Source organism: Montipora foliosa, unplaced genomic scaffold (genome assembly GCF_036669935.1).
Source record: "Montipora foliosa isolate CH-2021 unplaced genomic scaffold, ASM3666993v2 scaffold_105, whole genome shotgun sequence".
Classification (NCBI taxonomy): domain Eukaryota; kingdom Metazoa; phylum Cnidaria; class Anthozoa; order Scleractinia; family Acroporidae; genus Montipora; species Montipora foliosa.
In genome coordinates this window covers 48,176-62,192 of record NW_027179404.1, presented here as the reverse complement: position 1 = coordinate 62,192, position 14,017 = coordinate 48,176, and the positions used below count along the sequence as shown (strand labels likewise).

At 46.4% G+C, this 14,017-nt stretch overlaps 8 non-coding genes across 8 annotated transcripts; 3 read left to right on the top strand and 5 right to left on the bottom strand.

Annotated features, from left to right (window-relative positions):
* Positions 1 to 3,662: 3,662 nt before the first annotated feature.
* Positions 3,663 to 3,854, bottom strand: LOC137985808 (U2 spliceosomal RNA). Its single transcript, XR_011119335.1, has one exon. It is a non-coding gene; the product is annotated as a U2 spliceosomal RNA (small nuclear RNA).
* Positions 3,855 to 4,121: 267 nt separating this feature from the next.
* Positions 4,122 to 4,240, top strand: LOC137985843 (5S ribosomal RNA). Its single transcript, XR_011119366.1, has one exon. It is a non-coding gene; the product is annotated as a 5S ribosomal RNA (ribosomal RNA).
* A 976-nt stretch (positions 4,241 to 5,216) lies between these two features.
* LOC137985870 (U1 spliceosomal RNA) lies at positions 5,217 to 5,380 on the bottom strand. Its single transcript, XR_011119392.1, has one exon. It is a non-coding gene; the product is annotated as a U1 spliceosomal RNA (small nuclear RNA).
* A 194-nt stretch (positions 5,381 to 5,574) lies between these two features.
* Positions 5,575 to 5,766, bottom strand: LOC137985807 (U2 spliceosomal RNA). Its single transcript, XR_011119334.1, has one exon. It is a non-coding gene; the product is annotated as a U2 spliceosomal RNA (small nuclear RNA).
* Positions 5,767 to 6,033: 267 nt separating this feature from the next.
* Positions 6,034 to 6,152, top strand: LOC137985841 (5S ribosomal RNA). The gene has a single exon (XR_011119365.1). It is a non-coding gene; the product is annotated as a 5S ribosomal RNA (ribosomal RNA).
* Positions 6,153 to 7,128: 976 nt separating this feature from the next.
* On the bottom strand, positions 7,129 to 7,292 carry LOC137985869 (U1 spliceosomal RNA). The gene has a single exon (XR_011119391.1). It is a non-coding gene; the product is annotated as a U1 spliceosomal RNA (small nuclear RNA).
* A 194-nt stretch (positions 7,293 to 7,486) lies between these two features.
* Positions 7,487 to 7,671, bottom strand: LOC137985826 (U2 spliceosomal RNA). Its single transcript, XR_011119350.1, has one exon. It is a non-coding gene; the product is annotated as a U2 spliceosomal RNA (small nuclear RNA).
* Positions 7,672 to 13,242: 5,571 nt separating this feature from the next.
* Positions 13,243 to 13,361, top strand: LOC137985829 (5S ribosomal RNA). Its single transcript, XR_011119353.1, has one exon. It is a non-coding gene; the product is annotated as a 5S ribosomal RNA (ribosomal RNA).
* The last annotated feature ends 656 nt before the right edge of the window (positions 13,362 to 14,017 follow it).

Below are 14,017 nucleotides of genomic sequence, written 5' to 3'. Positions count from 1 at the left end.
GCGGGCAGCGAGCTTGTAGTCCACACTAAGGAGGGAAATTGGCCGCCAGTTACGAGGGTTCAGCCGGTCACCCGTCTTAAAGATGAGAGAAATGATGCCTCGACGCTGAGAGAGGCTGAGAGTGCCAGCCTCATAACATGAGTTCAGGACGAGCACGAGGTCCTGTCCGAGCACCGGCCAGAATTTGACATAAAACTCCATAGGGAGGCCATCCAAGCCCGGGGTCTTGCCTCGAGCCATCCCACATAAAGCAGTATAACACTCCTCCGACTGGAGAGGACCATCACACTGTTGAGCCTGGTCGGCGGACAAGGTGGAGGTGAGGGCGTCGAGCAGGGAAAGAGCCACGTCCCCGTCAGTAGGCTCGGCACTAAACAAGTTAGAATAAAAGGAAGCAAAAGCCTGGCATAGGTCCTTTGAACTCGAGACCACTGTGCCATCATCGCATCGAAGTGCTGAAATAAGTCGGTCGGCGGCACGCTTCTTTTCCAGACGGAAGAAAAAGGCCGAGGAGGTTTCACCTTCCTCAACCCATTGGCCCGAGCACGGACTTGGGCTCCCCGAGCTGCCTCGAGGTCTAGGGCAGCAAGGGCAGACAGGGTAGAATGGTACGGCTCAACACAGGAGGTGAAACCGGCATCAACACGGTTCTTAAGATGCCCAGCTAGTCGGCCAAGGAGGTCTCGACACTGCGATGTTTTCTTTCGAGCGCTCAGCGCAATATTTAATTGTGAGGCCTTTGATTTGGCTCTTGCCCTTATCCCACCACTTAGCTAGTGACGGGAAGGACAGCATGGACTGCCTCCAAACGGACCAAAAATTAGTGATATGCTGGATATAGTCCTCATCATTGAGGACAGAAATGTTGAGCTTCCAGAAACTGTCCCAGGAGCAGCAATGTCTGGGACACTACAAGAAAGCACCACACCACAGTGATCCGAAAACGGACAAGGAATAATATCGCAAGTCAAGACTGATGGTAACAGGAGTACGGGGCACCAATGAGATCAATACGGGAGGCCATAAGGCCGTCTGAGCGAGTCCAAGAGAAGGCAGAATCGGAAGGATGCAGGTGCCTCCAAATGTCCAGACAACAGCAGGAGTCAAAAAGACGTTTTAAGGTAGCAGTACTTTCGCGGGAAGTGTCAGAGACATTGGAGCCCCGACGATCGAGGGCGCGGTCGAACACAGTGTTAAAGTCCCCGGCAAGGAAGGTCGGATAGGTGGGATCAACCCAAGACGAGACGTCGTCCAGGAAGTCGTCACGGGCTGGGTTGCGATTGGGGGCGTAGAGACAGCAGATACGAAACGGGTGCCCAGAATGGGTAAAGTGGCAAAAAACAACACGCCCAGCGGTGTCACACCAAGAGCTCGTAAGGGTGACCGTGGGGCGGAATAAAATGATGCAACCACAAGAGTGTGCAGAGCCAACAGAAGCAACTGCATTAAAACCAGATGAACGAAACCAGACTGACATTCACTGTCTGAAGAGCAGTGGGCCCTCTTGTAGGCAGACAATGTCAGGGACCTGAGGAAAGGAACGTAACCAGTGCAGAACACCAGCGCGCTTGGACGAGTCCCTGAGACCATTGGTGTTTAAGGAGAGGATAGAGAGAGCCATAACTGAGAAGAAAGAGAGAGACAGCACAACTAGGAGCGACGGCTCCGAACCGGGGCAGGGGGAGCCAAGGAGGGAAGGCCAGAATGAACAGCCCTCCCAGACTCCCTGCCCTTTCCAGACTTCGAGCGGCCGGGGACCGCAGAACCAGGAAGAGGTTTCTTCGCTTTCTTCTTAGACTTGACCTGATCATCAGAGGAAGCCTCAACATCCGAAAGTCCACGCTTAGTGACTGGTGAATCAGTCAGCTCGACCTCGTTAACCATTACGGGAGACAGAGATAGAACCTGTGGGGTATTTACAGGGGTTACATTGATGCCCGTTAAAGGGTCATCGTCACTAAATATACTTTGACTGTATTCAGTCTCATTAACTAGTTCATTATCATTCGTATCCATTTCTTTTCCATTATTACTATTATCCATTTCCATTTCTTTTCCATTAACTACAGCATTATTTGTCATTTCTTTTCCAGTAACTACATTATTACTATTATCCATTTCCATTTCTTTTCCATTAACTATAGTAGTATTGTCCATTACACCAACTACGTTACTACTAGTGTTAACATTGTATTACTCTGTGGCGCAGCCAAACCATCAGACGCAGCGGCGGGGGAGGCAGCCACCTGCACGCGCGTCGAGGACCCACCATTACCGTTTTAGGGAGGGCCGCACCCTCCTTAACATTTACTGGTGGCAGGAGAGGCCATGGGTGGAGTACCAGGGGGGATAACTCATTGTCCCTGAGGTCGGTGTGGGAACCCCAACTTGAAATACCAGGTTGCGTGGGGGCAGGAGGACGAAGGGTTACCCCCTCGTCCCCAGAGTCCTCATGGTCAGAGCTTGCAGGAGAAGTGGGAAGGTCCTCAGGACCAGAACTGACATCCAGGAGGGGAGGCAGCGACTCCGGGGGAGTGGCACCAACAACAAGTGAAGCGGACGGATGGGCGGGGGTCGCAGGCGAAGATGGTGGGTTCCCCCAGGCATTGGGGGGGTTGGGCAATCCCTGGCCATGTGACCAGGCTCCCGACACCTGCGGCACTTCCCGCGCAAGTCACAGTTTTTGGTGAGGTGTTCCCCACGACAGATATCACATTCGGCCGGCTGACCCACATACCACACCTTACATTTATATCCAGCAATGTCCAGATTACGAGGGATCCGGCCAGAACGAACCATTTTGATGATACGGGCTCCAGTGCAGATTGCAGGGTCACCCGGGTAATGCTGGTGCCTTATCGTCTCCACCTTCCCGTACGAGGAAAAGTAGGGCCGGAGGCGATCATCACTCTCCTCAAAGGGATAGTGATACAACATAACATTTTGAGCTCGAGGCCCAGCATACATGACTTTGCACTTAGCACCAGCTAAAGTGACAAAATCATAACCTTCAACAATATTTTTACATTTTGGGTCAGCGAAAGTAATCTGAACCAGTTTTACGGGAACAAACTGAATACTGTCAATCACAAAGGGGGTGAACTTTCCCTTGATGGCTGTAACAAGTTCCGCCCTGGGAACAGAGGTTGGAACATCGGAAAGGTCGAGGACTACTGTCCTCTTAAAGGCCGCAAGAGGCATGATGAAAAGGGAAAAAGAGAAAAAACAGTCCCCCCGGAAAGCAAAGCTCCCAGGAAGGGAACAGAAAGACTGGCTACCCTGGGTTATGGCAGGACGCCAAGCATAAGTCCCCAGGAGGGTCACCAGTAAAACTCAGGAATCAAAAATCTTACCACAAATCCCAAAAACGCTTGTCCCCACACTCCAATTCCAATACGGAACTTACGCGTACCACAAGGAAAGGCACGAACCTGGCAGATAATAAAAACCCGCGTCAGGTAAGTATGCCTTTTCAACCTCTCCGGAACCGCAAAAACGCAACTTGTCTGCGCATACCATGTGGTAATGGGGGTCACGTGCTCCTCGTCCTGTCGTGTCGTGCTGTCCACTCGCTGCTATGCTACCTAGAAAAGAGAAGAGAAATGTGAAGGTTGGTTGCTTGGTCATTTGTTCTGCTTTCACTTGATTATTTCTTCCCCAGAGGGAAGTGGGCCACGCTCGGAGGTAGTGCTATACCGAGGCAACCCGTGGCCGGGACGAGGCAAGCCTCTTTTCCACGGCCCAGTTCCAAAAATCAGTTTAATATATGAGCTGCTCGATGAGCAGCGTATCAGATATTAAGCTGATAAGAACAGATACTACACTTGATCTTAGCCAAAAGGCCGAGAAGCGATGCCCGTAAATGCTCACAGCGGACAAGGTGCTCCCAGTCTCATGGCCACGAGATATGGTGGTCCGATTACAATCCGTGCCAAGGAAGGAATGCCCAAAGCCAACCTGAAAGCGAGGCGCACACAACGATCGCCCTTGTACAGTGGGCAGCAGGACCAGCATTGCATGGCACTTGCGTTGACGGCAAGAGGACAAATGCACATTGTGCTTGCTCTGACCTCGTTTTTATTTTCCCTTATAACAAAGTTAATTTTCACGGCGAATTACTTGTCTACGACCATACCACAGGGAAAACACCGGTTCTCGTCCGATCACCGAAGTTAAGCCCTGTCGGGCGGGGTTAGTACTTGGATGGGAGACCGCCTGGGAATACCCCGTGTTGTAGGCTTCCCTTTTTCCTTCTGTACACTTGATTATCTCAAAAAATCTCAGTTTCCTTTAATGAAAGAACATTCCAAACCAGGTTTTTTGAACACAACATGCCAACGATATGTCAAAGATGAGACATACAACAAAAACAAAATAGTTCACACGAGAAAGTGGAACTTGTATTCCCAAGGGAGCGCGTGCGCGCGAGATCTTATCAATCCAACGTTTATGACATGAAACGTATCTTTTCGTGTGAGCAAAGAACAGGATACGACAAGTAAAAAATGCATGCACTGTTATGCATTAGATGGAAGTTAACCTAGCCCGGATGATATGCATACAACGAAGGCTACAACACTACAACATTGATCCTGCGAAAACGTGACTTACGTGACGTAGCGCACTTCAAAGTCTTACTGTTCCCTGCTCAACACGGACAGTACGTATTCAAAGGGCCGATAAGACACTATCCTGACCATGAAAGATTTACTTTTTATGATAACAATCCAATTAACTGATAACATAGAGAAACCACAAAGTGTTGGCCACAGAAATGTAACGCCAACTGATCTGGCGGGTCCTCAGTTACTCAATGCAAAACGGGCTCTCCAGAACGCAACATAACACAACGCAAAAGAAATCTATCGCGATGGAGCAGTACAAACACACATCCACTTACGTTTTCGAAACGATGCACGAGGATAAGAGCTCGACCCGCTGGCATTTTCTTGTCTCACTCGTCTATCGATGGAAATCGATGCGGCTGAAATAAACACGTCCTCTCGCTCTCTCTACGGCCAAGAATGAAAGAAATAAAATCACAGTTTTGCAGTGCACCAAGTACGGAACATTCACCTACAATTTCAGCAGTGGAATTCACAAATACAACTCACCTTCCTTAGTCCTTACACCGCCACCGCATCTCCTTCCCTGCCCTGCCTGAAACGTTACCAACAAACCTTCCCATTAGCCAACTTTGCCACCGGGGTTTGGTGCGGGGACTAGCGCGAACGCAGGTCCCCACTACCAGAAATTATACGCTCGAGTTACCCACATTTGGGGTAATCGCAAGGGTCAACCCAATCGAAGTGCAATGAAAGAGCCTCACCTTGAGAGGACTGCCTCCCTGATCACAGTGCCTCCCGCGTCAGGTAAGTATGCCTTTTCAACCTCTCCGGAACCGCAAAACGCAACTTGTCTGCGCATACCATGTGGTAATGGGGGTCACGTGCTCCTCGTCCTGTCGTGTCGTGCTGTCCACTCGCTGCTATGCTACCTAGAAAAGAGAAGAGAATGTGAAGGTTGGTTGCTTGGTCATTTGTTCTGCTTTCACTTGATTATTTCTTCCCCAGAGGGAAGTGGGCCACGCTCGGAGGTAGTGCTATACCGAGGCAACCCGTGGCCGGGACGAGGCAAGCCTCTTTTCCACGGCCCAGTTCCAAAAATCAGTTTAATATATGAGCTGCTCGATGAGCAGCGTATCAGATATTAAGCTGATAAGAACAGATACTACACTTGATCTTAGCCAAAAGGCCGAGAAGCGATGCCCGTAAATGCTCACAGCGGACAAGGTGCTCCCAGTCTCATGGCCACGAGATATGGTGGTCCGATTACAATCCGTGCCAAGGAAGGAATGCCCAAAGCCAACCTGAAAGCGAGGCGCACACAACGATCGCCCTTGTACAGTGGGCAGCAGGACCAGCATTGCATGGCACTTGCGTTGACGGCAAGAGGACAAATGCACATTGTGCTTGCTCTGACCTCGTTTTTATTTTCCCTTATAACAAAGTTAATTTTCACGGCGAATTACTTGTCTACGACCATACCACAGGGAAAACACCGGTTCTCGTCCGATCACCGAAGTTAAGCCCTGTCGGGCGGGGTTAGTACTTGGATGGGAGACCGCCTGGGAATACCCCGTGTTGTAGGCTTCCCTTTTTCCTTCTGTACACTTGATTATCTCAAAAAATCTCAGTTTCCTTTAATGAAAGAACATTCCAAACCAGGTTTTTTGAACACAACATGCCAACGATATGTCAAAGATGAGACATACAACAAAAACAAAATAGTTCACACGAGAAAGTGGAACTTGTATTCCCAAGGGAGCGCGTGCGCGCGAGATCTTATCAATCCAACGTTTATGACATGAAACGTATCTTTTCGTGTGAGCAAAGAACAGGATACGACAAGTAAAAAATGCATGCACTGTTATGCATTAGATGGAAGTTAACCTAGCCCGGATGATATGCATACAACGAAGGCTACAACACTACAACATTGATCCTGCGAAAACGTGACTTACGTGACGTAGCGCACTTCAAAGTCTTACTGTTCCCTGCTCAACACGGACAGTACGTATTCAAAGGGCCGATAAGACACTATCCTGACCATGAAAGATTTACTTTTTATGATAACAATCCAATTAACTGATAACATAGAGAAACCACAAAGTGTTGGCCACAGAAATGTAACGCCAACTGATCTGGCGGGTCCTCAGTTACTCAATGCAAAACGGGCTCTCCAGAACGCAACATAACACAACGCAAAAGAAATCTATCGCGATGGAGCAGTACAAACACACATCCACTTACGTTTTCGAAACGATGCACGAGGATAAGAGCTCGACCCGCTGGCATTTTCTTGTCTCACTCGTCTATCGATGGAAATCGATGCGGCTGAAATAAACACGTCCTCTCGCTCTCTCTACGGCCAAGAATGAAAGAAATAAAATCACAGTTTTGCAGTGCACCAAGTACGGAACATTCACCTACAATTTCAGCAGTGGAATTCACAAATACAACTCACCTTCCTTAGTCCTTACACCGCCACCGCATCTCCTTCCCTGCCCTGCCTGAAACGTTACCAACAAACCTTCCCATTAGCCAACTTTGCCACCGGGGTTTGGTGCGGGGACTAGCGCGAACGCAGGTCCCCACTACCAGAAATTATACGCTCGAGTTACCCACATTTGGGGTAATCGCAAGGGTCAACCCAATCGAAGTGCAATGAAAGAGCCTCACCTTGAGAGGACTGCCTCCCTGATCACAGTGCCTCCCGCGTCAGGTAAGTATGCCTTTTCAACCTCTCCGGAACCGCAAAACGCAACTTGTCTGCGCATACCATGTGGTAATGGGGGTCACGTGCTCCTCGTCCTGTCGTGTCGTGCTGTCCACTCGCTGCTATGCTACCTAGAAAAGAGAAGAGAATGTGAAGGTTGGTTGCTTGGTCATTTGTTCTGCTTTCACTTGATTATTTCTTCCCCAGAGGGAAGTGGGCCACGCTCGGAGGTAGTGCTATACCGAGGCAACCCGTGGCCGGGACGAGGCAAGCCTCTTTTCCACGGCCCAGTTCCAAAAATCAGTTTAATATATGAGCTGCTCGATGAGCAGCGTATCAGATATTAAGCTGATAAGAACAGATTTTTTTTTTTTTTTTTCTTTTAAAATGTTTATTTTAAATGTGCATTCTGGACCCCAAAGGGGGTTCAGTTAATTACAAGCTACTCTTAACCTATAGACATTAAAGAGACACCTCGCTTGATTTACACTCCTAAATGACAATAAGTTAAGGTATAACATCATTCATAATAATCACAATAGTAAACAAACGTTATCTTAGTTGGTCCAAAAAAGAACTGTGATACTACGGTAAGGTACTTGGCTACAGTTGTTACAAGCCGAGAGTATCGTTAATAACTAAGATTACAGGAGGTCTACCGATGAAGTTATAGGTTGATGACAAGTTCCTTTGAAACGACCTTACATATCAGCGGATGACACCACAAGTTTTCAAATGTTCTGTAAGGCATGCGTAGAAAATCAACTTTAATTCGTGTTGCGATATCCTGCCGGATATATTTCAAAATAGCCTGAGCGTCTTCTTTACCGTTATGAAAAGTTGCTTTGTTTCGGAATGTCCAAATGCCATACAAGATAGACTTGATAATATGTCTTGAAAGTCGAGCTGTCTTCCCGTTGTCCGGAAAATTGAGAAACAAAACAGTGGTAACATTCGCTAGGAAGGGCCGAGCCAGAAGGGCAGAGAGGGTGGGGAGAAAATGACGCCACACCCCCTTTGCTCGTTTACAGTTGAGGAAACAATGATCAATGGTTTCTTTGCGCTGGCAATGAGCGCAAACGTTTGAATCGGCATAGCCCCACGTGTGTAGGGAGTCCCGAACTTTGATTGCTCGCAAAATAATTAACCAACTAAGGTCATTCTTAAAATTCTCAGTAAAGGGGTCTCGTACTAGTGACCAATGCTTGTCAAGGTCAAAACTAGGAGTCAAAAAAGGGGCCCATTGGTGAGACAGGATGGGGGAGGTCATTGTTTCCTTAAGAAATTCCTGATAACAATTCTTCGAGGTAAAATCAAATACTGTGTTAGGCCTAAGTCTGGATACCAAATGAGAGAGAGACTGGAGACAAGTGTTGTAATAAACAGTAGGACTAATGGCACTAGGTGTAGAATTATCTCTAAGGAAGGACCAGTCAGATCGGAGGCGAGCCAACTGGGATCCCACAAAATACTTTAACAAATAAAAGTCCTTGGAGTCAGGTCTAGAAATTGTGTGCACCAGAGAAGAAACTTTCAAGGCTTTACTCTTACAGATAAAGTCAATGAGACCCAGGCCCCCTTGTCGAATAGGGGCTGACAGCGTGGTCCGTTTAATCGTTTCTATCTTGGACCCCCAGAGAAAGGGGTACACTAACTTCTTAAATCTGACTACTATAAATTCTGGGAGGGAGAGAACTTTGGCTAGATACCAAAATTTACTAGCACCTATAGTGTTCACAATCATGGTTTTTCCAACAAATGAGAGAGATCTGGATTTCCACAGGTTCAAATTGGCTTCCAGTTTAGATAGGCGAGGTAGCCAGTTTTCAGGATCTACATTAACATTACCATTACTAAACCAAACTCCAAGTATTTTCATTTTAGAAACCCAAGTTAACCCCAGGGGCTGGGCAGGACAGGTACGCCAAGATCCTAACCACATAGCCTCTGTTTTAGACATGTTCAATTTAGCACCAGTGCCTTGTTCATATTTACTGAGTAAAAGGAATAATCGATTCAAGGAATAAACATCTTTGACAAAACAAGTAGAATCATCTGCATACTGCTGAATTTTAAAATACCTGCCCCCTGCCCCGGGGAGGAGAAAACCCTGGATGGTCTGATCGTGACGAATGTTTGCTGCAAGTGTTTCAGCACATAAAATATACAATAAGGGCGACAGGGAATCCCCCTGTCGAACGCCACGATTAATTGGAATTGAATCAGTCAGAAACCCATTAACAATAACACGCATAGAGGCTTGAGAATACAGAGAGGATATCCAGCGTCGAAAAAAGGGGCCAAAACCGAAGCGTTGCAAAGTGTTCATTAAAAAACTACGATCTACGCGATCAAAGGCTTTTTCTTGATCGAGACTTAACAGAATGCCGGGTTCATTCGTAATGTTTACATAGTCCAAGGTGTCACGCAAAAGAAATAAATTGTCAAAAATGGTTCGACCGGGTACAGAACATGTTTGATCTTCGTGAATCAAAGAGCCAAGAACCTGCGATAGGCGGTTGGCGAGCGCTTTGGAACAAATTTTGTAATCAACATTTAGAAGTGAAATCGGTCGCCAATTTTTCAAGTCGCGTTTATCATCCTTCTTAAAAATTAGACGTGTAGCGCTTTGTTGCATACTGGGGCTAAAAAAACCTTTATCGAGGCTGAAATTATACAGGTCTACAAGAATAGGGCCTAAAAGATCCCAGAATTTCACGTAAAACTCTCGCGGAAGTCCATCCAGACCGGGAGTTTTATCGGAAGCGAGACTTTTCAGAGCGGTGTCAATTTCATTTAAAGTGAGATATCCCTCACAAGTCGACTGTTGTTCTTCTGATAGAACAGTATTTAAATTCGAGAGAAGGGCAGATTGAACATCCAAATCAATAGGGTTTTTAGAATAAAGGTGACTGTAAAAATCAAAATGAGCTCGTTCAATATCTTGTTGAGACGAAACCTCACTTCCGGCCGCATCGAAAACACTGTCAACAAAATTCTTTTGCGTGCGAGAAGCGTGAAGTTTGAAAAAATATTTCGTGGGCTTCTCGCCCTCTTCCAACCACTTTGCTCGGCTTCGAATTTGCCAGGACTGTTGTTGAACATAATTCATAGACTGGATTTCGTGTTCTAAACGCTCAATAATCGGTTTGGCTGATTCATCTCCATTAATCAATGTTTGTTTTGCGGTTGTGAGTTGATTGACAGCTCGCACTTTATCAGAGTTTAATCTACGCTGTTTATCTTTGCTAAATTTGATCATTTCGATTTTCAAGGATTGTTTAAGAAAATCCCACCAATCGTGCAGGGACGGAAAGGTTTCCTTGTATTCAAGATGAGTCCGGATCAGACATGAAACCAAACGACAAAATTCGGAATCTTCTAAAAGAGTGGAATTAAGACACCAAATTCCTGGACCGTGAGAACGAACATGTGCTAATTCAAGTGAGAGAAAAACAGAATCATGATCCGAAAAAACACAGGGAGAAATTTCGCACGAATCAATGTTAGGACTTAAATCCTTGGTAATAAAAAATTTATCCAGCCGTGATCCGATAGTTTTAGTCGAATTAAACCAGGTACACTGGGCCATTCTGGCGTGTTTCACACGCCAAGAATCAATTAACTGGTGAGTGACACGAAAATCGGTAAGGTCAGCAGAGAGCGAGGAATTGCCCCCGAATTTATCAAGATCACATTCATAACAATTAAAATCACCGGCAATGATCCTCGAGGAATTAGGCATGAAAAAATTGGGCAGAGTTTCAAGGAAAACTCTTCGCTCAGTAGGATTGGTGGGAGCATAAATATTCAAAACATTAAAACGTAAATTATCCACTTTTACTAACAGACTGATAACTCTGCCCGATGTATCTTTCGACCAGCTGAGAACTTCAAAACGTGAATTTTCGGCTACCAGAATCGCTACGCCACCCTGTTTACCTAGCGCGGGAGACCAGAAACTCTTACCGGGCCATTTGGCTCGCAAACAATTAATTGCATCGGGTTGTGAAAGCAAAATCTCTTGTAAACAAATAAAATCTGCTCGCGTAGATTTGGCAAAATCAAAAATCAACTGTTGTTTGGACCCGTTGCCAAACCCTCGGATGTTTAGAGTGACTAATTTAGCTTGAAACATAAATATGAGTTAGAGATAAATCGGGCAGGTTATCAAAATTACACTCACAACAGTTACTTGCGTTTTTTATGCTTGTTCGTCCGGGTTTTCTTGGGAGATATTTCACCATCCGATGGTTCTGAATTTTCACGTTTTTCTGCCTGTGTGTCAGTAGATCGCCCAGAATACACAGTAGGTTGAGTTGGTTTCCTTAAGGGAACTACGGCTTCAATGAAATTAGCAGGCCTACGTCCGGAGTTCGTTACGATTTTAGTAGAAACAGAACTAGCAGTGTTAGAGTCAAACAAAATAGGGGACTGTTCGTCATTATTTCCTTCAACATCCGATTCCATTGGTGAGAAAAAGGCTTCTTCGTGGCTAATATCATCAGGTATATCATCAGTGTCGGCAGCAATCGTCGGATTATCGGGCGGATTAACAGGTGTAGTAGTAGGTGAAGTATCCATGGTTGAAGTTTCGGCGGAATTTTCGGGAGGTAACGCATCGGTTTCGGGGCCAGAATTATTTTCAGGTGTGCTAATAGGATGGTTGTCGGAGAGATCATTAGATTCGTCGGTAGTAGGAATGTCGCGGGACCAGGAATGAGGACAATTTTTAGCGCGATGCTCGGTAGATTTACAGATGTTACACATAATGGGTTCAGGACAATCAGAAGAAACGTGGCCGGTCTGATCACAATTGAAACATGCAGTGGTGTGACAAACATTCGCCATGTGCCCAGGTTGATGACAGTGGCGGCAAGTACGAGGTTGACCTTTATAGCGAAAATGCACCAGAATCTTTCCAAATCGCATGAAATTCGGGATCGGTGTTCTGATCCGAACTCGGTAATGGCGCACTCCATCATAAACATTTTCCCACCCTTCTGCACGAAACATTCCTCGGCGGTGCGAGATCACATCACAAAACTTCGATAGACGATTAATAATGGCTAAATCCGGTAATTCGTGGGGCGCATCAAAAACTTGAAGATACGTAAGCGGTCGGTCAACATCCTGAAGGGCAAAAGGCAATCCTTGAACTGTAAGCGTGCTTCGTTGTAAAAAGGCATCCTTAAAATCTTGTCGACGGAATGTCAGCAAAATAGAACCATTGGATTGACGTTGAATACAAGAGACGGCAGAATTATCGATATCGGCAGAACGTAGGGCTTCGAAAACATCATGTGCTGGTACAAAGGAACGTGGTTGAAAGGAAACTGTCAAAGGTCGCCCAGGTAGATCATTTTCTGGGTCTACAACTACAACTTCATCGGTAGGCTCTCCAGCTCTCAAAGCAGATGCATAGCTGCCCCGAAGGGCAGCGTTAGGTTCAGCAACAACAACACGTCTTCCCTCGACTACATCTCCTTGCAAAGTGCCCGCTCCAAGGCTCTGGTCAGCGGCCTGACCATTTGGCGCGCTCGCCATAACTCGGGACCAATCTTACGCGACTCGCGTCGTACAAGGGAGAAAGAGGCGATCCCCCCAGCGGGTATTTAGCAATTTTCTTTAAATTGATTTAAAACAAGCACATTAAAAACTAAACCACGGATCTTAGCCAAAAGGCCGAGAAGCGATGCCCGTAAATGCTCACAGCGGACAAGGTGCTCCCAGTCTCATGGCCACGAGATATGGTGGTCCGATTACAATCCGTGCCAAGGAAGGAATGCCCAAAGCCAACCTGAAAGCGAGGCGCACACAACGATCGCCCTTGTACAGTGGGCAGCAGGACCAGCATTGCATGGCACTTGCGTTGACGGCAAGAGGACAAATGCACATTGTGCTTGCTCTGACCTCGTTTTTATTTTCCCTTATAACAAAGTTAATTTTCACGGCGAATTACTTGTCTACGACCATACCACAGGGAAAACACCGGTTCTCGTCCGATCACCGAAGTTAAGCCCTGTCGGGCGGGGTTAGTACTTGGATGGGAGACCGCCTGGGAATACCCCGTGTTGTAGGCTTCCCTTTTTCCTTCTGTACACTTGATTATCTCAAAAAATCTCAGTTTCCTTTAATGAAAGAACATTCCAAACCAGGTTTTTTGAACACAACATGCCAACGATATGTCAAAGATGAGACATACAACAAAAACAAAATAGTTCACACGAGAAAGTGGAACTTGTATTCCCAAGGGAGCGCGTGCGCGCGAGATCTTATCAATCCAACGTTTATGACATGAAACGTATCTTTTCGTGTGAGCAAAGAACAGGATACGACAAGTAAAAAATGCATGCACTGTTATGCATTAGATGGAAGTTAACCTAGCCCGGATGATATGCATACAACGAAGGCTACAACACTACAACATTGATCCTGCGAAAACGTGACTTACGTGACGTAGCGCACTTCAAAGTCTTACTGTTCCCTGCTCAACACGGACAGTACGTATTCAAAGGGCCGATAAGACACTATCCTGACCATGAAAGATTTACTTTTTATGATAACAATCCAATTAACTGATAACATAGAGAAACCACAAAGTGTTGGCCACAGAAATGTAACGCCAACTGATCTGGCGGGTCCTCAGTTACTCAATGCAAAACGGGCTCTCCAGAACGCAACATAACACAACGCAAAAGAAATCTATCGCGATGGAGCAGTACAAACACACATCCAC